Here is a 25,818-nt window from a genome sequence, read left to right as displayed (position 1 = left end):
AAAGAAAGGGAGAAAGAGGAGGTGGGGGATAGTGGGATCCTTGCTGCTCTCTGAGCTTGGGGGGGAGGGGAAGGAGCAGAAAAGACAAAAAGGAGAAAGAAGGGGAGAAAGAGGAGGGGGGGGTTGTGAGATCCTTTCTGCTTTCTGAGCTTGGGGGGGGGAAGGAGCAGAAATGACAAAAAGAAAGAAAGGGAGAAAGAGGAGGTGGGGGATAGTGGGATCCTTGCTGCTTTCTGAGCTTGGGGTGGGGAAGGAGCAGAAAAGACAAAAAGAATGAAAGGGAGAAAGAGGAGGTGGGGGATAGTGGGATCCTTGCTGCTTTCTGAGCTTGGGGGGGGGGGGAGAAGGAGCAGAAAAGACAAAAAGAATGAAAGGGAGAAAGAGGAGGTGGGGGATAGTGGGATCCTTGCTGCTTTCTGAGCTTGGGGGGGGGGAGAAGGAGCACAAAAGACAAAAAGGAGAATGAAAGGGGGAAAGAGGAGGTGGGGGATAGTGGGATCCTTGCTGCTTTCTGAGCTTGGGGGGGGGGGGGAAGGAGCAGAAAAGACAAAAAGAAGAAAGAAAGGGAGAAAGAGGAGGTGGGGGGTTGTGAGATCCTTTCTGCTTTCTGAGCTGGGGGGGGGGAAGGAGGAGACAAGACAAAAAGGAGAAAGAAAGGGAGAAAGAGGAGATGGGGGATACTGGGATCCTTGCTGCTTTCTGAGCTTGGGGGGGGGGAGAAGGAGCAGAAAAGACAAAATGAGAAAGAAAGGGAGAAAGAGGAGGTGGGGGATACTGGGATCCTTGCTGCTTTGTGAGCTTGGGGGGGGGGAGAAGGGGCAGAAAAGACAAAATGAGAAAGAAAGGGAGAAAGAGGAGGTGGAGGTTACTGGGATCCTTGCTGCATTCTGAGCTGGGGGGGGGGAGCAGAAGAGACAAAAAGGAGAATGAAAGGGAGAAAGAGGAGGTGGGGGATAGTGGGATCCTTGCTGCTTTCTGAGCTTGGGGGGGGGGAGGAGCAGAAAAGACAAAAATGAGAAAGAAAGGGAGAAAGAGGAGGTGGAGGTTACTGGGATCCTTGCTGCTTTCTGAGCTGGGGGGGGAGCAGAAAAGACAAAAAGGAGAATGAAAGGGAGAAAGAGGAGGTGGGGGATAGTGGGATCCTTGCTGCTTTCTGAGCTTGGGGGGGGGAGGAAGGAGCAGAAAAGACAAAAAGAATGAAAGGGAGAAAGAGGAGGTGGGGGATAGTGGGATCCTTGCTGCTTTCTGAGCTTGGGGGGGGGGGAGCAGAAAAGACAAAAAGGAGAATGAAAGGGAGAAAGAGGAGGTGGGGGATAGTGGGATTCTTGCTGCTTTCTGAGCTTGGGGGGGGGAAGGAGCAGAAAAGACAAAATGAGAAAGAAAGGGAGAAAGAGGAGGTGGAGGTTACTGGGATCCTTGCTGCTTTCTGAGCTGGGGGGGGGAGCAGAAAAGACAAAAAGGAGAATGAAAGGGAGAAAGAAGAGGTGGGTGATAGTGGGATCCTTGCTGCTTTCTGAGCTTGGGGGGGGGGGGAGGAAGGAGCAGAAAAGACAAAAAGAATGAAAGGGAGAAAGAGGAGGTGGGGGATAGTGGGATCCTTGCTGCTTTCTGAGCTTGGGGGGGGAGAAGGAGCAGAAAAGACAAAATGAGAAAGAAAGGGAGAAAGAGGAGGTGGGGGATACTGGGATCCTTGCTGCTTTCTGAGCTTGGGGGGGGGGGGAGAAGGAGCAGAAAAGACAAAATGAGAAAGAATGGGAGAAAGAGGAGGTGGAGGTTACTGGGATCCTTGCTGCATTCTGAGCTGGGGGGGGGGGAGCAGAAGAGACAAAAAGGAGAATGAAAGGGAGAAAGAGGAGGTGGGGGATAGTGGGATCCTTGCTGCTTTCTGAGCTTGGGGGGGGGGAGGAGCAGAAAAGACAAAAATGAGAAAGAAAGGGAGAAAGAGGAGGTGGAGGTTACTGGGATCCTTGCTGCTTTCTGAGCTGGGGGGGGAGCAGAAAAGACAAAAAGGAGAATGAAAGGGAGAAAGAGGAGGTGGGGGATAGTGGGATCCTTGCTGCTTTCTGAGCTTGGGGGGGGGGGAGGAAGGAGCAGAAAAGACAAAAAGAATGAAAGGGAGAAAGAGGAGGTGGGGGATAGTGGGATCCTTGCTGCTTTCTGAGCTTGGGGGGGGGGAGAGGAGGAGAAAAGATAAAAAGGAGAAAGAAAGGGAGAAAGAGGAGGTGGGGGATAGTGGGATCCTTGCTGCTTTCTGAGCTTGGGGGCGGGGGAAGGAGCAGAAAAGACAAAAAGGAGAAAGAAAGGGAGAAAGAGGAGGTGGAGGTTACTGGGATCCTTGCTGCTTTCTGAGCTGGGGGGGGGAGCAGAAAAGACAAAAAGGAGAATGAAAGGGAGAAAGAGGAGGTGGGGGATAGTGGGATTCTTGCTGCTTTCTGAGCTTGGGGGGGGGGAAGGAGCAGAAAAGACAAAATGAGAAAGAAAGGGAGAAAGAGGAGGTGGAGGTTACTGGGATCCTTGCTGCTTTCTGAGCTGGGGGGGGGGAGCAGAAAAGACAAAAAGGAGAATGAAAGGGAGAAAGAAGAGGTGGGTGATAGTGGGATCCTTGCTGCTTTCTGAGCTTGGGGGGGGGGGGAGGAAGGAGCAGAAAAGACAAAAAGAATGAAAGGGAGAAAGAGGAGGTGGGGGATAGTGGGATCCTTGCTGCTTTCTGAGCTTGGGGGGGGGGGGAGGAGGAGAAAAGATAAAAAGGAGAAAGAAAGGGAGAAAGAGGGGGTGGGGGATAGTGGGATCCTTGCTGCTTTCTGAGCTTGGGGGGGGGAGGAGCAGAAAAGATAAAAAGGAGAAAGAAAGGGAGAAAGGAGGTGGGGGATAGTGGGATCCTTGCTGCTTTCTGAGCTGGGGGGGGGAAGGAGCAGAAAAGACAAAAAGGAGAATGAAAGGGAGAAAGAGGAGGTGGGGGATAGTGGGATCCTTGCTGCTTTCTGAGCTTGGGGGGGGGGGGAAGGAAGGAGCAGAAAAGACAAAAAGAATGAAAGGGAGAAAGAGGAGGTGGGGGATAGTGGGATCCTTGCTGCTTTCTGAGCTTGGGGGGGGGGAGGAGGAGAAAAGATAAAAAGGAGAAAGAAAGGGAGAAAGAGTAGGTGGGGGATAGTGGGATCCTTGCTGCTTTCTGAGCTTGGGGGCGGGGGAAGGAGCAGAAAAGACAAAAAGGAGAAAGAAAGGGAGAAAGAGGAGGTGGAGGTTACTGGGATCCTTGCTGCTTTCTGAGCTGGGGGGGGAGCAGAAAAGACAAAAAGGAGAATGAAAGGGAGAAAGAGGAGGTGGGGGATAGTGGGATCCTTGCTGCTTTCTGAGCTTGGGGGGGGGGGGAAGGAGCAGAAAAGACAAAAAGGAGAATGAAAGGGAGAAAGAGGAGGTGGGGGATAGTGGGATCCTTGCTGCTTTCTGAGCTTGGGGGGGGGGAGGAAGGAGCAGAAAAGACAAAAAGAATGAAAGGGAGAAAGAGGAGGTGGGGGATAGTGGGATCCTTGCTGCTTTCTGAGCTTGGGGGGGGGGAAGGAGCAGAAAAGACAAAAAGGAGAATGAAAGGGAGAAAGAGGAGGTGGGGGATAGTGGGATCCTTGCTGCTTTCTGAGCTTGGGGGGGGGAGGAAGGAGCAGAAATGACAAAAAGAATGAAAGGGAGAAAGAGGAGGTGGGGGGTACTGGGATCCTTGCTGCTTTCTGAGCTTGGGGGGGGGGGAGAAGGAGCAGAAAAGACAAAATGAGAAAGAAAGGGAGAAAGTGGAGGTGGAGGTTACTGGGATCCTTGCTGCTTTCTGAGCTGGGGGGGGGAGCAGAAAAGACAAAAAGGAGAATGAAAGTGAGAAAGAGGAGGTGGGGGATAGTGGGATCCTTGCTGCTTTCTGAGCTTGGGGGGGGGAAGGAGCAGAAATGACAAAAAGGAGATTGAAAGGGAGAAAAAGGAGGTGGGGGATAGTGGGATCCTTGCTCCTTTCTGAGCTTGGGGGGGGGGGGAAGGAGCAGAAAAGTCAAAAAGGAGAAAGAAAGGGAGAAAGAGGAGGTGGGGGATAGTGGGATCCTTGCTGCTCTCTGAGCTTGGGGGGGAGGGGAAGGAGCAGAAAAGACAAAAAGGAGAAAGAAGGGGAGAAAGAGGAGGTGGGGGGTTGTGAGATCCTTTCTGCTTTCTGAGCTTGGGGGGGGGGAAGGAGCAGAAATGACAAAAAGAAAGAAAGGGAGAAAGAGGAGGTGGGGGATAGTGGGATCCTTGCTGCTTTCTGAGCTTGGGGTGGGGGAAGGAGCAGAAAAGACAAAAAGAAAGAAAGGGAGAAAGAGGAGGTGGGGGATAGTGGGATCCTTGCTGCTTTCTGAGCTTGGGGGGGGGGAAGGAGCAGAAATGACAAAAAGAAAGAAAGGGAGAAAGAGGAGGTGGGGGATAGTGGGATCCTTGCTGCTTTCTGAGCTTGGGGGGGGGGAAGGAGCAGAAAAGACAAAAATGAGAAAGAAAGGGAGAAAGAGGAGGTGGAGGTTACTGGGATCCTTGCTGCTTTCTAAGCTGGGGGGGGGGGACCAGAAAAGACAAAAAGGAGAATGAAAGGGAGAAAGAGGAGGTGGGGGATAGTGGGATCCTTGCTGCTTTCTGAGCTTGGGGGGGGGGGGGAGGAAGGAGCAGAAAAGACAAAAAGAATGAAAGGGAGAAAGAGGAGGTGGGGGATAGTGGGATCCTTGCTGCTTTCTGAGCTTGGGGGGGGGGAGAAGGAGCAGAAAAGACAAAAAGAATGAAAGGGAGAAAGAGGAGGTGGGGGATAGTGGGATCCTTGCTGCTTTCTGAGCTTGGGGGGGGGGAAGGAGCAGAAAAGACAAAAAGGAGAATGAAAGGGAGAAAGAGGAGGTGGGGGATAGTGGGATCCTTGCTGCTTTCTGAGCTTGGGGGGGGGAGGAAGGAGCAGAAATGACAAAAAGAATGAAAGGGAGAAAGAGGAGGTGGGGGGTACTGGGATCCTTGCTGCTTTCTGAGCTTGGGGGGGGGGGGAGAAGGAGCAGAAAAGACAAAATGAGAAAGAAAGGGAGAAAGTGGAGGTGGAGGTTACTGGGATCCTTGCTGCTTTCTGAGCTGGGGGGGGGAGCAGAAAAGACAAAAAGGAGAATGAAAGTGAGAAAGAGGAGGTGGGGGATAGTGGGATCCTTGCTGCTTTCTGAGCTTGGGGGGGGGAAGGAGCAGAAATGACAAAAAGGAGATTGAAAGGGAGAAAAAGGAGGTGGGGGATAGTGGGATCCTTGCTCCTTTCTGAGCTTGGGGGGGGGGGAAGGAGCAGAAAAGTCAAAAAGGAGAAAGAAAGGGAGAAAGAGGAGGTGGGGGATAGTGGGATCCTTGCTGCTCTCTGAGCTTGGGGGGGAGGGGAAGGAGCAGAAAAGACAAAAAGGAGAAAGAAGGGGAGAAAGAGGAGGTGGGGGGTTGTGAGATCCTTTCTGCTTTCTGAGCTTGGGGGGGGGGAAGGAGCAGAAATGACAAAAAGAAAGAAAGGGAGAAAGAGGAGGTGGGGGATAGTGGGATCCTTGCTGCTTTCTGAGCTTGGGGTGGGGGAAGGAGCAGAAAAGACAAAAAGAAAGAAAGGGAGAAAGAGGAGGTGGGGGATAGTGGGATCCTTGCTGCTTTCTGAGCTTGGGGGGGGGGGAAGGAGCAGAAATGACAAAAAGAAAGAAAGGGAGAAAGAGGAGGTGGGGGATAGTGGGATCCTTGCTGCTTTCTGAGCTTGGGGGGGGGGGAAGGAGCAGAAAAGACAAAAATGAGAAAGAAAGGGAGAAAGAGGAGGTGGAGGTTACTGGGATCCTTGCTGCTTTCTAAGCTGGGGGGGGGGGGGACCAGAAAAGACAAAAAGGAGAATGAAAGGGAGAAAGAGGAGGTGGGGGATAGTGGGATCCTTGCTGCTTTCTGAGCTTGGGGGGGGGGGAGGAAGGAGCAGAAAAGACAAAAAGAATGAAAGGGAGAAAGAGGAGGTGGGGGATAGTGGGATCCTTGCTGCTTTCTGAGCTTGGGGGGGGGGGGGAGAAGGAGCAGAAAAGACAAAAAGAATGAAAGGGAGAAAGAGGAGGTGGGGGATAGTGGGATCCTTGCTGCTTTCTGAGCTTGGGGGGGGGGAGAAGGAGCACAAAAGACAAAAAGGAGAATGAAAGGGGGAAAGAGGAGGTGGGGGATAGTGGGATCCTTGCTGCTTTCTGAGCTTGGGGGGGGGGGGGAAGGAGCAGAAAAGACAAAAAGAAGAAAGAAAGGGAGAAAGAGGAGGTGGGGGGTTGTGAGATCCTTTCTGCTTTCTGAGCTGGGGGGGGGGGAAGGAGGAGACAAGACAAAAAGGAGAAAGAAAGGGAGAAAGAGGAGATGGGGGATACTGGGATCCTTGCTGCTTTCTGAGCTTGGGGGGGGAGAAGGAGCAGAAAAGACAAAATGAGAAAGAAAGGGAGAAAGAGGAGGTGGGGGATACTGGGATCCTTGCTGCTTTGTGAGCTTGGGGGGGGGGGGAGAAGGGGCAGAAAAGACAAAATGAGAAAGAAAGGGAGAAAGAGGAGGTGGAGGTTACTGGGATCCTTGCTGCATTCTGAGCTGGGGGGGGGAGCAGAAGAGACAAAAAGGAGAATGAAAGGGAGAAAGAGGAGGTGGGGGATAGTGGGATCCTTGCTGCTTTCTGAGCTTGGGGGGGGGGGAGGAAGGAGCAGAAAAGACAAAAAGAATGAAAGGGAGAAAGAGGAGGTGGGGGATAGTGGGATCCTTGCTGCTTTCTGAGCTTGGGGGGGGGGAGCAGAAAAGACAAAAAGGAGAATGAAAGGGAGAAAGAGGAGGTGGGGGATAGTGGGATTCTTGCTGCTTTCTGAGCTTGGGGGGGGGGAAGGAGCAGAAAAGACAAAATGAGAAAGAAAGGGAGAAAGAGGAGGTGGAGGTTACTGGGATCCTTGCTGCTTTCTGAGCTGGGGGGGGGAGCAGAAAAGACAAAAAGGAGAATGAAAGGGAGAAAGAAGAGGTGGGTGATAGTGGGATCCTTGCTGCTTTCTGAGCTTGGGGGGGGGGGGGGAGGAAGGAGCAGAAAAGACAAAAAGAATGAAAGGGAGAAAGAGGAGGTGGGGGATAGTGGGATCCTTGCTGCTTTCTGAGCTTGGGGGGGGGAGAAGGAGCAGAAAAGACAAAATGAGAAAGAAAGGGAGAAAGAGGAGGTGGGGGATACTGGGATCCTTGCTGCTTTCTGAGCTTGGGGGGGGGGGGGGGAGAAGGAGCAGAAAAGACAAAATGAGAAAGAATGGGAGAAAGAGGAGGTGGAGGTTACTGGGATCCTTGCTGCATTCTGAGCTGGGGGGGGGGAGCAGAAGAGACAAAAAGGAGAATGAAAGGGAGAAAGAGGAGGTGGGGGATAGTGGGATCCTTGCTGCTTTCTGAGCTTGGGGGGGGGGAGGAGCAGAAAAGACAAAAATGAGAAAGAAAGGGAGAAAGAGGAGGTGGAGTTTACTGGGATCCTTGCTGCTTTCTGAGCTGGGGGGGGGGAGCAGAAAAGACAAAAAGGAGAATGAAAGGGAGAAAGAGGAGGTGGGGGATAGTGGGATCCTTGCTGCTTTCTGAGCTTGGGGGGGGGGGGAGGAAGGAGCAGAAAAGACAAAAAGAATGAAAGGGAGAAAGAGGAGGTGGGGGATAGTGGGATCCTTGCTGCTTTCTGAGCTTGGGGGGGGGAGAGGAGGAGAAAAGATAAAAAGGAGAAAGAAAGGGAGAAAGAGGAGGTGGGGGATAGTGGGATCCTTGCTGCTTTCTGAGCTTGGGGGCGGGGGAAGGAGCAGAAAAGACAAAAAGGAGAAAGAAAGGGAGAAAGAGGAGGTGGAGGTTACTGGGATCCTTGCTGCTTTCTGAGCTGGGGGGGGGAGCAGAAAAGACAAAAAGGAGAATGAAAGGGAGAAAGAGGAGGTGGGGGATAGTGGGATTCTTGCTGCTTTCTGAGCTTGGGGGGGGGGAGGAGCAGAAAAGACAAAATGAGAAAGAAAGGGAGAAAGAGGAGGTGGAGGTTACTGGGATCCTTGCTGCTTTCTGAGCTGGGGGGGGGAGCAGAAAAGACAAAAAGGAGAATGAAAGGGAGAAAGAAGAGGTGGGTGATAGTGGGATCCTTGCTGCTTTCTGAGCTTGGGGGGGGGGGGAGGAAGGAGCAGAAAAGACAAAAAGAATGAAAGGGAGAAAGAGGAGGTGGGGGATAGTGGGATCCTTGCTGCTTTCTGAGCTTGGGGGGGGGGAGGAGGAGAAAAGATAAAAAGGAGAAAGAAAGGGAGAAAGAGGGGGTGGGGGATAGTGGGATCCTTGCTGCTTTCTGAGCTTGGGGGGGGGGGAGGAGCAGAAAAGATAAAAAGGAGAAAGAAAGGGAGAAAGGAGGTGGGGGATAGTGGGATCCTTGCTGCTTTCTGAGCTGGGGGGGGGAAGGAGCAGAAAAGACAAAAAGGAGAATGAAAGGGAGAAAGAGGAGGTGGGGGATAGTGGGATCCTTGCTGCTTTCTGAGCTTGGGGGGGGGGGGAAGGAAGGAGCAGAAAAGACAAAAAGAATGAAAGGGAGAAAGAGGAGGTGGGGGATAGTGGGATCCTTGCTGCTTTCTGAGCTTGGGGGGGGGGAGGAGGAGAAAAGATAAAAAGGAGAAAGAAAGGGAGAAAGAGGAGGTGGGGGATAGTGGGATCCTTGCTGCTTTCTGAGCTTGGGGGCGGGGGAAGGAGCAGAAAAGACAAAAAGGAGAAAGAAAGGGAGAAAGAGGAGGTGGAGGTTACTGGGATCCTTGCTGCTTTCTGAGCTGGGGGGGGGAGCAGAAAAGACAAAAAGGAGAATGAAAGGGAGAAAGAGGAGGTGGGGGATAGTGGGATTCTTGCTGCTTTCTGAGCTTGGGGGGGGGGGAAGGAGCAGAAAAGACAAAATGAGAAAGAAAGGGAGAAAGAGGAGGTGGAGGTTACTGGGATCCTTGCTGCTTTCTGAGCTGGGGGGGGGGAGCAGAAAAGACAAAAAGGAGAATGAAAGGGAGAAAGAAGAGGTGGGTGATAGTGGGATCCTTGCTGCTTTCTGAGCTTGGGGGGGGGGAGGAAGGAGCAGAAAAGACAAAAAGAATGAAAGGGAGAAAGAGGAGGTGGGGGATAGTGGGATCCTTGCTGCTTTCTGAGCTTGGGGGGGGGGGAGGAGGAGAAAAGATAAAAAGGAGAAAGAAAGGGAGAAAGAGGGGGTGGGGGATAGTGGGATCCTTGCTGCTTTCTGAGCTTGGGGGGGGGAGGAGCAGAAAAGATAAAAAGGAGAAAGAAAGGGAGAAAGGAGGTGGGGGATAGTGGGATCCTTGCTGCTTTCTGAGCTGGGGGGGGGAAGGAGCAGAAAAGACAAAAAGGAGAATGAAAGGGAGAAAGAGGAGGTGGGGGATAGTGGGATCCTTGCTGCTTTCTGAGCTTGGGGGGGGGGGGAAGGAAGGAGCAGAAAAGACAAAAAGAATGAAAGGGAGAAAGAGGAGGTGGGGGATAGTGGGATCCTTGCTGCTTTCTGAGCTTGGGGGGGGGGAGGAGGAGAAAAGATAAAAAGGAGAAAGAAAGGGAGAAAGAGTAGGTGGGGGATAGTGGGATCCTTGCTGCTTTCTGAGCTTGGGGGCGGGGGAAGGAGCAGAAAAGACAAAAAGGAGAAAGAAAGGGAGAAAGAGGAGGTGGAGGTTACTGGGATCCTTGCTGCTTTCTGAGCTGGGGGGGGGGAGCAGAAAAGACAAAAAGGAGAATGAAAGGGAGAAAGAGGAGGTGGGGGATAGTGGGATCCTTGCTGCTTTCTGAGCTTGGGGGGGGGGGAAGGAGCAGAAAAGACAAAAAGGAGAATGAAAGGGAGAAAGAGGAGGTGGGGGATAGTGGGATCCTTGCTGCTTTCTGAGCTTGGGGGGGGGGGAGGAAGGAGCAGAAAAGACAAAAAGAATGAAAGGGAGAAAGAGGAGGTGGGGGATAGTGGGATCATTGCTGCTTTCTGAGCTTGGGGGGGGGGGAAGGAGCAGAAAAGACAAAAAGGAGAAAGAAGGGGAGAAAGAGGAGGTGGGGGATAGTGGGATCCTTGCTGCTTTCTGAGCTTGGGGGGGGGAAGGAGCAGAAATGACAAAAAGAAAGAAAGGGAGAAAGAGGAGGTGGGGGATAGTGGGATCCTTGCTGCTTTCTGAGCTTGGGGGGGGGGAAGGAGCAGAAAAGACAAAAAAAGGAATGAAAGGGAGGAAGAAGAGGTGGGGGATAGGGGATCCTTGCTGCTTCCTGAGCTTGGGGGGGTGGAAGGAGCAGAAAAGACAAAAAGAAGAAAGAAAGGGAGAAAGAGGAGGTGGGGGGTTGTGAGATCCTTTCTGCTTTCTGAGCTTGGGTGGGGGGAGGAGCAGAAAAGACAAAAAGAAAGAAAGGGAGAAAGAGGAGGTGGGGGATAGTGGGATCCTTGCTGCTTTCTGAGCTGGGGGGGGAGCAGAAAAGACAAAAAGGAGAATGAAAGGGAGAAAGAGGAGGTGGGGGATAGTGGGATACTTGCTGCTTTCTGAGCTTGGGGGGGGGAGAGGAAGGAGCAGAAAAGACAAAAAGAATGAAAGGGAGAAAGAGGAGGTGGGGGATAGTGGGATCCTTGCTGCTTTCTGAGCTTGGGGGGGGGGGGGGGAAGGAGCAGAAAAGACAAAAAGGAGAAAGAAAGGGAGAAAGAGGAGGTGGGGGATAGTTGGATCCTTGCTGCTTTCTGAGCTTGGGGGGGGGGGGGGGAAGGAGCAGAAAAGACAAAAAGAATGAAAGGGAGAAAGAGGAGGTGGGGGATAGTGGGATCCTTGCTGCTTTCTGAGCTTGGGGGCGGGGGAAGGAGCAGAAAAGACAAAAAGGAGAATGAAAGGGAGAAAGAGGAGGTGGGGGATAGTGGGATCCTTGCTGATTTCTGAGCTTGGGGGGGGGAGGAAGGAGCAGAAATGATAAAAAGAATGAAAGGGAGAAAGAGGAGGTGGGGGATACTGGGATCCTTGCTGCTTTCTGAGCTTGGGGGCTGGAAGGAGCAGAAAAGACAAAAAGAATGGAAGGGAGAAAGAGGAGGTGGGGGATAGTGGGATCCTTGCTGCTTTCTGAGCTTGGGGGCGGGGGAAGGAGCAGAAAAGACAAAAAGGAGAATGAAAGGGAGAAAGAGGAGGTGGGGGATAGTGGGATCCTTGCTGCTTTCTGAGCTTGGGGGGGGGGGGAGGAAGGAGCAGAAATGATAAAAAGAATGAAAGGGAGAAAGAGGAGGTGGGGGATACTGGGATCCTTGCTGCTTTCTGAGCTTGGGGGCTGGAAGGAGCAGAAAAGACAAAAAGGAGAATGAAAGGGAGAAAGAGGAGGTGGGGGATAGTGGGATCCTTGCTGCTTTCTGAGCTGGGGGGGAGCAGAAAAGACAAAAAGGAGAATGAAAGGGAGAAAGAGGAGGTGGGGGATAGTGGGATCCTTGCTGCTTTCTGAGCTTGGGGGCGGGGGAAGGAGCAGAAAAGAGAAAAAGGAGAAAGAAAGGGAGAAAGAGGAGGTGGGGGATAGTGGGATCCTTGTTGCTTTCTGAGCTTGGGGGGGGGGGAAGGAGCAGAAAAGACAAAAAGAAGATTGAAAGGGAGAAAAAGGAGGTGGGGGATAGTGGGATCATTTCTGCTTTCTGAGCTTGGGGGGGGGGAAGGAGCAGAAAAGACAAAAAGGAGAAAGAAGGGGAGAAAGAGGAGGTGGGGGATAGTGGGATCCTTGCTGCTCTCTGAGCTTGGGGGGAGGGGAAGGAGCAGAAAAGACAAAAAGGAGAAAGAAGGGGAGAAAGAGGAGGTGGGGGATAGTGGGATCCTTGCTGCTTTCTGAGCTTGGGGGGGGGGGGGAGGAGCAGAAAAGACAAAAAAAGGAATGAAAGGGAGGAAGAGGAGGTGGGGGATAGGGGATCCTTGCTGCTTCCTGAGCTTGGGGGGTGGAAGGAGCAGAAAAGACAAAAAGAAGAAAGAAAGGGAGAAAGAGGAGGTGGGGGGTTGTGAGATCCTTTCTGCTTTCTGAGCTTGGGGGGGGGGGGGAAGGAGCAGAAATGACAAAAAGAAGAAAGAAAGGGAGAAAGGAGGTGGGGGATAGTGGGATCCTTGCTGCTTTCTGAGCTTGGGGGGGGGGGAAGGAGCAGAAAAGACAAAAAAAGGAATGAAAGGGAGGAAGAGGAGGTGGGGGATAGGGGATCCTTGCTGCTTCCTGAGCTTGGGGGGTGGAAGGAGCAGAAAAGACAAAAAGAAGAAAGAAAGGGAGAAAGAGGAGGTGGGGGGTTGTGAGATCCTTTCTGCTTTCTGAGCTTAGGGGGGGGAAGGAGCAGAAATGACAAAAAGAAAGAAAGGGAGAAAGAGGAGGTGGGGGATAGTGGGATCCTTGCTGCTTTCTGAGCTTGGGGGGGGGGAGGAGCAGAAATGACAAAAAGAAAGAAAGGGAGAAAGAGGAGGTGGGGGATAGTGGGATTCTTGCTGCTTTCTGAGCTGGGGGGGGAGCAGAAAAGACAAAAAGGAGAATGAAAGGGAGAAAGAGGAGGTGGGGGATAGTGGGATCCTTGCTGCTTTCTGAGCTTGGGGGGGGGGGGGAAGGAGCAGAAAAGACAAAAAGGAGAAAGAAAGGGAGAAAGAGGAGGTGGGGGATAGTTGGATCCTTGCTGCTTTCTGAGCTTGGGGGGGGGGGGAAGGAGCAGAAAAGACAAAAAGAATGAAAGGGAGAAAGAGGAGGTGGGGGATAGTGGGATCCTTGCTGCTTTCTGAGCTTGGGGGGGGGGGAAGGAGCAGAAAAGACAAAAAGGAGAATGAAAGGGAGAAAGAGGAGGTGGGGGATAATGGGATCCTTGCTGCTTTCTGAGCTTGGGGGGGGGAGGAAGGAGCAGAAATGATAAAAAGAATGAAAGGGAGAAAGAGGAGGTGGGGGATAGTGGGATCCTTGCTGCTTTCTGAGCTTGGGGGCGGGGGAAGGAGCAGAAAAGAGAAAAAGGAGAAAGAAAGGGAGAAAGAGGAGGTGGGGGATAGTGGGATCCTTGTTGCTTTCTGAGCTTGGGGGGGGGGGGAAGGAGCAGAAAAGACAAAAAGAAGATTGAAAGGGAGAAAAAGGAGGTGGGGGATAGTGGGATCATTTCTGCTTTCTGAGCTTGGGGGGGGGAAGGAGCAGAAAAGACAAAAAGGAGAAAGAAGGGGAGAAAGAGGAGGTGGGGGATAGTGGGATCCTTGCTGCTCTCTGAGCTTGGGGGGAGGGGAAGGAGCAGAAAAGACAAAAAGGAGAAAGAAGGGGAGAAAGAGGAGGTGGGGGATAGTGGGATCCTTGCTGCTTTCTGAGCTTGGGGGGGGGGGGGAGGAGCAGAAAAGACAAAAAAAGGAATGAAAGGGAGGAAGAGGAGGTGGGGGATAGGGGATCCTTGCTGCTTCCTGAGCTTGGGGGGTGGAAGGAGCAGAAAAGACAAAAAGAAGAAAGAAAGGGAGAAAGAGGAGGTGGGGGGTTGTGAGATCTTTTCTGCTTTCTGAGCTTGGGGGGGGGGGAAGGAGCAGAAATGACAAAAAGAAGAAAGAAAGGGAGAAAGGAGGTGGGGGATAGTGGGATCCTTGCTGCTTTCTGAGCTTGGGGGGGGGGGGAAGGAGCAGAAAAGACAAAAAAAGGAATGAAAGGGAGGAAGAGGAGGTGGGGGATAGGGGATCCTTGCTGCTTCCTGAGCTTGGGGGGTGGAAGGAGCAGAAAAGACAAAAAGAAGAAAGAAAGGGAGAAAGAGGAGGTGGGGGGTTGTGAGATCCTTTCTGCTTTCTGAGCTTAGGGGGGGGAAGGAGCAGAAATGACAAAAAGAAAGAAAGGGAGAAAGAGGAGGTGGGGGATAGTGGGATCCTTGCTGCTTTCTGAGCTTGGGGGGGGGGGGAGGAGCAGAAATGACAAAAAGAAAGAAAGGGAGAAAGAGGAGGTGGGGGATAGTGGGATTCTTGCTGCTTTCTGAGCTGGGGGGGGAGCAGAAAAGACAAAAAGGAGAATGAAAGGGAGAAAGAGGAGGTGGGGGATAGTGGGATCCTTGCTGCTTTCTGAGCTTGGGGGGGGGGGAAGGAGCAGAAAAGACAAAAAGGAGAAAGAAAGGGAGAAAGAGGAGGTGGGGGATAGTTGGATCCTTGCTGCTTTCTGAGCTTGGGGGGGGGGAAGGAGCAGAAAAGACAAAAAGAATGAAAGGGAGAAAGAGGAGGTGGGGGATAGTGGGATCCTTGCTGCTTTCTGAGCTTGGGGGGGGGGAGGAAGGAGCAGAAATGATAAAAAGAATGAAAGGGAGAAAGAGGAGGTGGGGGATAGTGGGATCCTTGCTGCTTTCTGAGCTTGGGGGCTGGAAGGAGCAGAAAAGACAAAAAGAAGAAAGAAAGGGAGAAAGAGGAGGTGGGGGATAGTGGGATACTTGCTGCTTTCTGAGCTTGGGGGGGGGGGTGGAAGGAGCAGAAAAGACAAAAAGAATGAAAGGGAGAAAGAGGAGGTGGGGGGTTGTGAGATCCTTTCTGCTTTCTGAGCTTCTGGGGGGGGGGAGGAGCAGAAAAGACAAAAAGAAAGAAAGGGAGAAAGAGGAGGTGGGGGATAGTGGGATCCTTGCTGCTTTCTGAGCTGGGGGGGGGGAGCAGAAAAGACAAAAAGGAGAAAGAAAGGGAGAAAGAGGAGGTGGGGGATAGTGGGATCCTTGTTGCTTTCTGAGCTTGGGGGGGGGGGGAAGGAGCAGAAAAGACAAAAAGAAGATTGAAAGGGAGAAAAAGGAGGTGGGGGATAGTGCTATCATTTCTGCTTTCTGAGCTTGGGGGGGGGGAAGGAGCAGAAAAGACAAAAAGGAGAAAGAAGGGGAGAAAGAGGAGGTGGGGGATAGTGGGATCCTTGCTGCTCTCTGAGCTTGGGGGGAGGGGAAGGAGCAGAAAAGACAAAAAGGAGAAAGAAGGGGAGAAAGAGGAGGTGGGGGATAGTGGGATCCTTGCTGCTCTCTGAGCTTGGGGGGGGGGAAGGAGCAGAAAAGACAAAAAAAGGAATGAAAGGGAGGAAGAGGAGGTGGGGGATAGGGGATCCTTGCTGCTTCCTGAGCTTGGGGGGTGGAAGGAGCAGAAAAGACAAAAAGAAGAAAGAAAGGGAGAAAGAGGAGGTGGGGGGTTGTGAGATCCTTTCTGCTTTCTGAGCTTCAGGGGGGGAAGGAGCAGAAATGACAAAAAGAAAGAAAGGGAGAAAGAGGAGGTGGGGGATAGTGGCATCCTTGCTGCTTTCTGAGCTTGGGGGGAGGGAAGGAGCAGAAAAGACAAAAAAAGGAATGAAAGGGAGGAAGAGGAGGTGGGGGATAGGGGATCCTTGCTGCTTCCTGAGCTTGGGGGGTGGAAGGAGCAGAAAAGACAAAAAGAAGAAAGAAAGGGAGAAAGAGGAGGTGGGGGGTTGTGAGATCCTTTCTGCTTTCTGAGCTGGGGGGGGGGAAGGAGGAGAAAAGACAAAAAGGAGAAAGAAAGGGAGAAAGAGGAGATGGGGGATAATGGGATCCTTGCTGCTTTCTGAGCTTGGGGGGGGGGGGAGAAGGAGCAGAAAAGAAAAAATGAGAAAGAAAGGGAGAAAGAGGAGGTGGAGGTTACTGGGATCCTTGCTGCATTCTGAGCTGGGGGGGGAGCAGAAAAGACAAAAAGGAGAATGAAAGGGAGAAAGAGGAGGTGGGGGGTTGTGAGATCCTTTCTGCTTTCTGAGCTTGGGGGGGGGGGGAAGGAGCAGAAAAGACAAAAATGAGAAAGAAAGGGAGAAAGAGGAGGTGGAGGTTACTGGGATCCTTGCTGCTTTCTGAGCTGGGGGGGGGGAGCAGAAAAGACAAAAAGGAGAATGAAATGGAGAAAAAGGAGGTGGGGGAGAGTGGGATCCTTGCTGCTTTCTGAGCTTGGGGGGGAGGAAGGAGCAGAAAAGACAAAAAGAAAGAAAGGGAGAAAGAGGAGATGGGGGATAATGGGATCCTTGCTGCTTTCTGAGCTTGGGGGGGGGGGAGAAGGAGCAGAAAAGAAAAAATGAGAAAGAAAGGGAGAAAGAGGAGGTGGAGGTTACTGGGATCCTTGCTGCATTCTGAGCTGGGGGGGGAGCAGAAAAGACAAAAAGGAGAATGAAAGGGAGAAAGAGGAGGTGGGGGATAGTGGGATCCTTGCTGCTTTCTGAGCTTGGGGGGGGGGGAAGGAGCAGAAAAGACAAAAATGAGAAAGAAAGGGAGAAAGAGGAGGTGGAGGTTACTGGGATCCTTGCTGCTTTCTGAGCTGGGGGGGGGGAGCAGAAAAGACAAAAAGGAGAATGAAATGGAGAAAAAGGAGGTGGGGGAGAGTGGGATCCTTGCTGCTTTCTGAGCTTGGGGGGGGGGAGGAAGGAGCAGAAAAGACAAAAAGAATGAAAGGGAGAAAGAGGAGGTGGGGGATAGTGGGATCCTTGGTGCTTTCTGAGCTTGGGGGGGGGAGGAGGAGAAAAGATAAAAAGGAGAAAGAAAGGGAGAAAGAGGAGGTGGGGGATAGTGGGATCCTTGCTGCTTTCTGAGCTTGGGGGTGGGGGAAGGAGCAGAAAAGATAAAAAGGAGAAAGAAAGGGAGAAAGAGGAGGTGGGGGATAGTGGGATCCTTGTTGCTTTCTGAGCTTGGGGGGGGGGGGAAGGAGCAGAAAAGACAAAAAGAAGATTGAAAGGGAGAAAAAGGAGGTGGGGGATAGTGGGATCCTTGCTGCTTTCTGAGCTTGGGGGGGGGGAGGAAGGAGCAGAAATGATAAAAAGAATGAAAGGGAGAAAGAGGAGGTGGGGGATAGTGGGATCCTTGCTGCTTTCTGAGCTTGGGGGCTGGAAGGAGCAGAAAAGACAAAAAGAAGAAAGAAAGGGAGAAAGAGGAGGTGGGGGATAGTGGGATACTTGCTGCTTTCTGAGCTTGGGGGGGGGTGGAAGGAGCAGAAAAGACAAAAAGAATGAAAGGGAGAAAGAGGAGGTGGGGGGTTGTGAGATCCTTTCTGCTTTCTGAGCTTCTGGGGGGGGGGGAGGAGCAGAAAAGACAAAAAGAAAGAAAGGGAGAAAGAGGAGGTGGGGGATAGTGGGATCCTTGCTGCTTTCTGAGCTGGGGGGGGGGGAGCAGAAAAGACAAAAAGGAGAAAGAAAGGGAGAAAGAGGAGGTGGGGGATAGTGGGATCCTTGTTGCTTTCTGAGCTTGGGGGGGGGGAAGGAGCAGAAAAGACAAAAAGAAGATTGAAAGGGAGAAAAAGGAGGTGGGGGATAGTGCTATCATTTCTGCTTTCTGAGCTTGGGGGGGGGGAAGGAGCAGAAAAGACAAAAAGGAGAAAGAAGGGGAGAAAGAGGAGGTGGGGGATAGTGGGATCCTTGCTGCTCTCTGAGCTTGGGGGGAGGGGAAGGAGCAGAAAAGACAAAAAGGAGAAAGAAGGGGAGAAAGAGGAGGTGGGGGATAGTGGGATCCTTGCTGCTCTCTGAGCTTGGGGGGGGGGAAGGAGCAGAAAAGACAAAAAAAGGAATGAAAGGGAGGAAGAGGAGGTGGGGGATAGGGGATCCTTGCTGCTTCCTGAGCTTGGGGGGTGGAAGGAGCAGAAAAGACAAAAAGAAGAAAGAAAGGGAGAAAGAGGAGGTGGGGGGTTGTGAGATCCTTTCTGCTTTCTGAGCTTCAGGGGGGGAAGGAGCAGAAATGACAAAAAGAAAGAAAGGGAGAAAGAGGAGGTGGGGGATAGTGGCATCCTTGCTGCTTTCTGAGCTTGGGGGGAGGGAAGGAGCAGAAAAGACAAAAAAAGGAATGAAAGGGAGGAAGAGGAGGTGGGGGATAGGGGATCCTTGCTGCTTCCTGAGCTTGGGGGGTGGAAGGAGCAGAAAAGACAAAAAGAAGAAAGAAAGGGAGAAAGAGGAGGTGGGGGGTTGTGAGATCCTTTCTGCTTTCTGAGCTGGGGGGGGGGAAGGAGGAGAAAAGACAAAAAGGAGAAAGAAAGGGAGAAAGAGGAGATGGGGGATAATGGGATCCTTGCTGCTTTCTGAGCTTGGGGGGGGGGGAGAAGGAGCAGAAAAGAAAAAATGAGAAAGAAAGGGAGAAAGAGGAGGTGGAGGTTACTGGGATCCTTGCTGCATTCTGAGCTGGGGGGGGAGCAGAAAAGACAAAAAGGAGAATGAAAGGGAGAAAGAGGAGGTGGGGGATAGTGGGATCCTTGCTGCTTTCTGAGCTTGGGGGGGGGGGAAGGAGCAGAAAAGACAAAAATGAGAAAGAAAGGGAGAAAGAGGAGGTGGAGGTTACTGGGATCCTTGCTGCTTTCTGAGCTGGGGGGGGGGGAGCAGAAAAGACAAAAAGGAGAATGAAATGGAGAAAAAGGAGGTGGGGGAGAGTGGGATCCTTGCTGCTTTCTGAGCTTGGGGGGGGGGGAGGAAGGAGCAGAAAAGACAAAAAGAATGAAAGGGAGAAAGAGGAGGTGGGGGATAGTGGGATCCTTGGTGCTTTCTGAGCTTGGGGGGGGGAGGAGGAGAAAAGATAAAAAGGAGAAAGAAAGGGAGAAAGAGGAGGTGGGGGATAGTGGGATCCTTGCTGCTTTCTGAGCTTGGGGGTGGGGGAAGGAGCAGAAAAGATAAAAAGGAGAAAGAAAGGGAGAAAGAGGAGGTGGGGGATAGTGGGATCCTTGTTGCTTTCTGAGCTTGGGGGGGGGGGAAGGAGCAGAAAAGACAAAAAGAAGATTGAAAGGGAGAAAAAGGAGGTGGGGGATAGTGGGATCATTTCTGCTTTCTGAGCTTGGGGGGGGGGAAGGAGCAGAAAAGACAAAAAGGAGAAAGAAGGGGAGAAAGAGGAGGTGGGGGATAGTGGGATCCTTGCTGCTCTCTGAGCTTGGGGGGAGGGGAAGGAGCAGAAAAGACAAAAAGGAGAAAGAAGGGGAGAAAGAGGAGGTGGGGGATAGTGGGATCCTTGCTGCTTTCTGAGCTTGGGGGGGGGGGGAGGAGCAGAAAAGACAAAAAAAGGAATGAAAGGGAGGAAGAGGAGGTGGGGGGTTGTGAGATCCTTTCTGCTTTCTGAGCTTGGGGGGGGGGAAGGAGCAGAAATGACAAAAAGAAGAAAGAAAGGGAGAAAGGAGGTGGGGGATAGTGGGATCCTTGCTGCTTTCTGAGCTTGGGGGGGGGGGAAGGAGCAGAAAAGACAAAAAAAGGAATGAAAGGGAGGAAGAGGAGGTGGGGGATAGGGGATCCTTGCTGCTTCCTGAGCTTGGGGGGTGGAAGGAGCAGAAAAGACAAAAAGAAGAAAGAAAGGGAGAAAGAGGAGGTGGGGGGTTGTGAGATCCTTTCTGCTTTCTGAGCTTAGGGGGGGGGAAGGAGCAGAAATGACAAAAAGAAAGAAAGGGAGAAAGAGGAGGTGGGGGATAGTGGGATCCTTGCTGCTTTCTGAGCTTGGGGGGGGGGGGGAGGAGCAGAAATGACAAAAAGAAAGAAAGGGAGAAAGAGGAGGTGGGGGATAGTGGGATTCTTGCTGCTTTCTGAGCTGGGGGGGGAGCAGAAAAGACAAAAAGGAGAATGAAAGGGAGAAAGAGGAGGTGGGGGATAGTGGGATCCTTGCTGCTTTCTGAGCTTGGGGGGGGGGGGAAGGAGCAGAAAAGACAAAAAGGAGAAAGAAAGGGAGAAAGAGGAGGTGGGGGATAGTTGGATCCTTGCTGCTTTCTGAGCTTGGGGGGGGGGAAGGAGCAGAAAAGACAAAAAGAATGAAAGGGAGAAAGAGGAGGTGGGGGATAGTGGGATCCTTGCTGCTTTCTGAGCTTGGGGGGGGGGGAAGGAGCAGAAAAGACAAAAAGGAGAATGAAAGGGAGAAAGAGGAGGTGCGGGATAATGGGATCCTTGCTGCTTTCTGAGCTTGGGGGGGGGGGGGGAGGAAGGAGCAGAAATGATAAAAAGAATGAAAGGGAGAAAGAGGAGGTGGGGGATAGTGGGATCCTTGCTGCTTTCTGAGCTTGGGGGCTGGAAGGAGCAGAAAAGACAAAAAGAAGAAAGAAAGGGAGAAAGAGGAGGTGGGGGATAGTGGGATACTTGCTGCTTTCTGAGCTTGGGGGGGGTGGTGGAAGGAGCAGAAAAGACAAAAAGAATGAAAGGGAGAAAGAGGAGGTGGGGGGTTGTGAGATCCTTTCTGCTTTCTGAGCTTCTGGGGGGGGGGGAGGAGCAGAAAAGACAAAAAGAAAGAAAGGGAGAAAGAGGAGGTGGGGGATAGTGGGATCCTTGCTGCTTTCTGAGCTGGGGGGGGGAGCAGAAAAGACAAAAAGGAGAAAGAAAGGGAGAAAGAGGAGGTGGGGGATAGTGGGATCCTTGTTGCTTTCTGAGCTTGGGGGGGGGGAAGGAGCAGAAAAGACAAAAAGAAGATTGAAAGGGAGAAAAAGGAGGTGGGGGATAGTGGGATCATTTCTGCTTTCTGAGCTTGGGGGGGGGAAGGAGCAGAAAAGACAAAAAGGAGAAAGAAGGGGAGAAAGAGGAGGTGGGGGATAGTGGGATCCTTGCTGCTCTCTGAGCTTGGGGGGAGGGGAAGGAGCAGAAAAGACAAAAAGGAGAAAGAAGGGGAGAAAGAGGAGGTGGGGGATAGTGGGATCCTTGCTGCTCTCTGAGCTTGGGGGGGGGGGAAGGAGCAGAAAAGACAAAAAAAGGAATGAAAGGGAGGAAGAGGAGGTGGGGGATAGGGGATCCTTGCTGCTTCCTGAGCTTGGGGGGTGGAAGGAGCAGAAAAGACAAAAAGAAGAAAGAAAGGGAGAAAGAGGAGGTGGGGGGTTGTGAGATCCTTTCTGCTTTCTGAGCTTCAGGGGGGGAAGGAGCAGAAATGACAAAAAGAAAGAAAGGGAGAAAGAGGAGGTGGGGGATAGTGGCATCCTTGCTGCTTTCTGAGCTTGGGGGGAGGGAAGGAGCAGAAAAGACAAAAAAAGGAATGAAAGGGAGGAAGAGGAGGTGGGGGATAGGGGATCCTTGCTGCTTCCTGAGCTTGGGGGGTGGAAGGAGCAGAAAAGACAAAAAGAAGAAAGAAAGGGAGAAAGAGGAGGTGGGGGGTTGTGAGATCCTTTCTGCTTTCTGAGCTGGGGGGGGGAAGGAGGAGAAAAGACAAAAAGGAGAAAGAAAGGGAGAAAGAGGAGATGGGGGATAATGGGATCCTTGCTGCTTTCTGAGCTTGGGGGGGGGGGGGAGAAGGAGCAGAAAAGAAAAAATGAGAAAGAAAGGGAGAAAGAGGAGGTGGAGGTTACTGGGATCCTTGCTGCATTCTGAGCTGGGGGGGGAGCAGAAAAGACAAAAAGGAGAATGAAAGGGAGAAAGAGGAGGTGGGGGATAGTGGGATCCTTGCTGCTTTCTGAGCTTGGGGGGGGGGAAGGAGCAGAAAAGACAAAAATGAGAAAGAAAGGGAGAAAGAGGAGGTGGAGGTTACTGGGATCCTTGCTGCTTTCTGAGCTGGGGGGGGGGAGCAGAAAAGACAAAAAGGAGAATGAAATGGAGAAAAAGGAGGTGGGGGAGAGTGGGATCCTTGCTGCTTTCTGAGCTTGGGGGGGAGGAAGGAGCAGAAAAGACAAAAAGAAAGAAAGGGAGAAAGAGGAGATGGGGGATAATGGGATCCTTGCTGCTTTCTGAGCTTGGGGGGGGGGGAGAAGGAGCAGAAAAGAAAAAATGAGAAAGAAAGGGAGAAAGAGGAGGTGGAGGTTACTGGGATCCTTGCTGCATTCTGAGCTGGGGGGGGAGCAGAAAAGACAAAAAGGAGAATGAAAGGGAGAAAGAGGAGGTGGGGGATAGTGGGATCCTTGCTGCTTTCTGAGCTTGGGGGGGGGGAAGGAGCAGAAAAGACAAAAATGAGAAAGAAAGGGAGAAAGAGGAGGTGGAGGTTACTGGGATCCTTGCTGCTTTCTGAGCTGGGGGGGGGAGCAGAAAAGACAAAAAGGAGAATGAAATGGAGAAAAAGGAGGTGGGGGAGAGTGGGATCCTTGCTGCTTTCTGAGCTTGGGGGGGGGGGAGGAAGGAGCAGAAAAGACAAAAAGAATGAAAGGGAGAAAGAGGAGGTGGGGGATAGTGGGATCCTTGGTGCTTTCTGAGCTTGGGGGGGGGAGGAGGAGAAAAGATAAAAAGGAGAAAGAAAGGGAGAAAGAGGAGGTGGGGGATAGTGGGATCCTTGCTGCTTTCTGAGCTTGGGGGTGGGGGAAGGAGCAGAAAAGACAAAAAGGAGAAAGAAAGGGAGAAAGAGGAGGTGGAGGTTACTGGGATCCTTGCTGCTTTCTGACCTGGGGGGGGGGAGCAGAAAAGACAAAAAGGAGAATGAAAGGGAGAAAGAGGAGGTGGGGGATTGTGGGATCCATGCTGCTTTCTGAGCTTGGGGGGGGGAGGAGGAGAAAAGATAAAAAGGAGAAAGAAAGGGAGAAAGAGGAGGTGGGGGATAGTGGGATCCTTGCTGCTTTCTGAGCTTGGGGGCGGGGGAAGGAGCAGAAAAGACAAAAAGGAGAAAGAAAGGGAGAAAGAGGAGGTGGAGGTTACTGGGATCCTTGCTGCTTTCTGACCTGGGGGGGGAGCAGAAAAGACAAAAAGGAGAATGAAAGGGAGAAAGAGGAGGTGGGGGATAGTGGGATCCATGCTGCTTTCTGAGATTGGGGGCGGGGGAAGGAGCAGAAAAGACAAAAAGGAGAAAGAAAGGGAGAAAGAGGAGGTGGGGGATAGTGGGATCCTTGCTGCTTTCTGAGCTTGGGGGGGGGGGAAGGAGCAGAAAAGACAAAAAGGAGATTGAAAGGGAGAAAAAGGAGGTGGGGGATAGTGGGATCATTGCTGCTTTCTGAGCTTGGGGGGGGGGAAGGAGCAGAAAAGACAAAAAGGAGAAAGAAGGGGAGAAAGAGGAGGTGGGGGATAGTGGGATCCTTGCTGCTTTCTGAGCTTGGGGGGAGGGGAAGGAGCAGAAAAGACAAAAAGGAGAAAGAAGGGGAGAAAGAGGAGGTGGGGGATAGTGGGATCTTGCTGCTTTCTGAGCTGGGGGGGGGTGAGGAGCAGAAAAGACAAAAAGAGGAATGAAAGGGAGAAAGAGGAGGTGGGGGATATGGGATCCTTGCTGCTTTCTGAGCTTGGGGGGAGGGGAAGGAGCCGAAAAGACAAAAAGGAGAAAGAAAGGGAGAAAGAGGAGGTGGGGGATAGTTGGATCCTTGCTGCTTTCTGAGCTTGGGGGGTGGGGGAAGGAGCAGAAAAGACAAAAAGGAGAAAGAAAGGTGAGAAAGAGGAGGTGGGGGATAGTGGGATCCTTGCTGCTTTCTGAGCTTGGGGGGAGGGAAGGAGCAGAAAAGACAAAAAAGGAATGAAAGGGAGGAAGAGGAGGTAGGGGATAGGGGATCCTTGCTGCTTCCTGAGCTTGGGGGGTGGAAGGAGCAGAAAAGACAAAAAGAAGAAAGAAAGGGAGAAAGAGGAGTTGGGGGGTTGTGAGATCCTTTCTGCTTTTTGAGCTTGGGGGGGGGGAGGAGCAGAAAAGACAAAAAGGAGAAAGAAAGGGAGAAAGAGGAGGTGGGGGATACTGGGATCCTTGCTGCTTTCTGAGCTTGGGGGGGGGGGAAGGAGCAGAAAAGACAAAAAGGAGAAAGAAAGGGAGAAAGAGGAGGTGGGGGATAGTTGGATCCTTGCTGCTTTCTGAGCTTGGGGGGGGGGGAAGGAGCAGAAAAGACAAAAAGAATGAAAGGGAGAAAGAGGAGGTGGGGGATAGTGGGATCCTTGCTGCTTTCTGAGCTTGGGGGGGGGAAGGAGCAGAAAAGACAAAAAGGAGAATGAAAGGGAGAAAGAGGAGGTGGGGGATAATGGGATCCTTGCTGCTTTCTGAGCTTGGGGGGGGGGGAGGAAGGAGCAGAAATGATAAAAAGAATGAAAGGGAGAAAGAGGAGGTGGGGGATAGTGGGATCCTTGCTGCTTTCTGAGCTTGGGGGCTGGAAGGAGCAGAAAAGACAAAAAGAAGAAAGAAAGGGAGAAAGAGGAGGTGGGGGATAGTGGGATACTTGCTGCTTTTCTGAGCTTGGGGGGGGGGGTGGAAGGAGCAGAAAAGACAAAAAGAATGAAAGGGAGAAAGAGGAGGTGGGGGGTTGTGAGATCCTTTCTGCTTTCTGAGCTTCTGGGGGGGGGGGAGGAGCAGAAAAGACAAAAAGGAGAAAGAAAGGGAGAAAGAGGAGGTGGGGGATAGTGGGATCCTTGTTGCTTTCTGAGCTTGGGGGGGGGGGGGGGAAGGAGCAGAAAAGACAAAAAGAAGATTGAAAGGGAGAAAAAGGAGGTGGGGGATAGTGGGATCATTTCTGCTTTCTGAGCTTGGGGGGGGGAAGGAGCAGAAAAGACAAAAAGAAGAAAGAAAGGGAGAAAGAGGAGGTGGGGGGTTGTGAGATCCTTTCTGCTTTCTGAGCTTCAGGGGGGGAAGGAGCAGAAATGACAAAAAGAAAGAAAGGGAGAAAGAGGAGGTGGGGGATAGTGGGATCCTTGCTGCTTTCTGAGCTTGGGGGGAGGGAAGGAGCAGAAAAGACAAAAAAAGGAATGAAAGGGAGGAAGAGGAGGTGGGGGATAGGGGATCCTTGCTGCTTCCTGAGCTTGGGGGGTGGAAGGAGCAGAAAAGACAAAAAGAAGAAAGAAAGAAAGGGAGAAAGAGGAGGTGGGGGGTTGTGAGATCCTTTCTGCTTTCTGAGCTTGGGGGGGGGGGGAAGGAGCAGAAAAGACAAAAAGGAGAAAGAAAGGGAGAAAGAGGAGAGTGGGGGATAAGTGGGATCCTTGCTGCTTTCTGAGCTTGGGGGGGGGGGGAGAAGGAGCAGAAAAGAAAAAATGAGAAAGAATGGGAGAAAGAGGAGGTGGAGGTTACTGGGATCCTTGCTGCATTCTGAGCTGGGGGGGAAGCAGAAAAGACAAAAAGGAGAATGAAAGGGAGAAAGAGGAGGTGGGGGATAGTGGGATCCTTGCTGCTTTCTGAGCTTGGGGGGGGGGGGAAGGAGCAGAAAAGACAAAAATGAGAAAGAAAGGGAGAAAGAGGAGGTGGAGGTTACTGGGATCCTTGCTGCTTTCTGAGCTGGGGGGGGGAGCAGAAAAGACAAAAAGGAGAATGAAATGGAGAAAAAGGAGGTGGGGGAGAGTGGGATCCTTGCTGCTTTCTGAGCTTGGGGGGGAGGAAGGAGCAGAAAAGACAAAAAGAAAGAAAGGGAGAAAGAGGAGATGGGGGATAATGGGATCCTTGCTGCTTTCTGAGCTTGGGGGGGGGGAGAAGGAGCAGAAAAGAAAAAATGAGAAAGAAAGGGAGAAAGAGGACGTGGAGGTTACTGGGATCCTTGCTGCATTCTGAGCTGGGGGGGGAGCAGAAAAGACAAAAAGGAGAATGAAAGGGAGAAAGAGGAGGTGGGGGATAGTGGGATCCTTGCTGCTTTCTGAGCTTGGGGGGGGGAAGGAGCAGAAAAGACAAAAATGAGAAAGAAAGGGAGAAAGAGGAGGTGGAGGTTACTGGGATCCTTGCTGCTTTCTGAGCTGGGGGGGGGAGCAGAAAAGACAAAAAGGAGAATGAAATGGAGAAAAAGGAGGTGCGGGAGAGTGGGATCCTTGCTGCTTTCTGAGCTTGGGGGGGGGGAGGAAGGAGCAGAAAAGACAAAAAGAATGAAAGGGAGAAAGAGGAGGTGGGGATAGTGGGATCCTTGGTGCTTTCTGAGCTTGGGGGGGGGAGGAGGAGAAAAGATAAAAAGGAGAAAGAAAGGGAGAAAGAGGAGGTGGGGGATAGTGGGATCCTTGCTGCTTTCTGAGCTTGGGGGTGGGGGCAGGAGCAGAAAAGACAAAAAGGAGAAAGAAAGGGAGAAAGAGGAGGTGGAGGTTACTGGGATCCTTGCTGCTTTCTGA

Source organism: Natrix helvetica (assembly GCF_964273705.1).
Source record: "Natrix helvetica genome assembly, chromosome: W".
Taxonomy (NCBI): Eukaryota; Metazoa; Chordata; class Lepidosauria; order Squamata; family Natricidae; genus Natrix; species Natrix helvetica.
Note: the sequence above shows the minus strand (reverse complement) of the source record.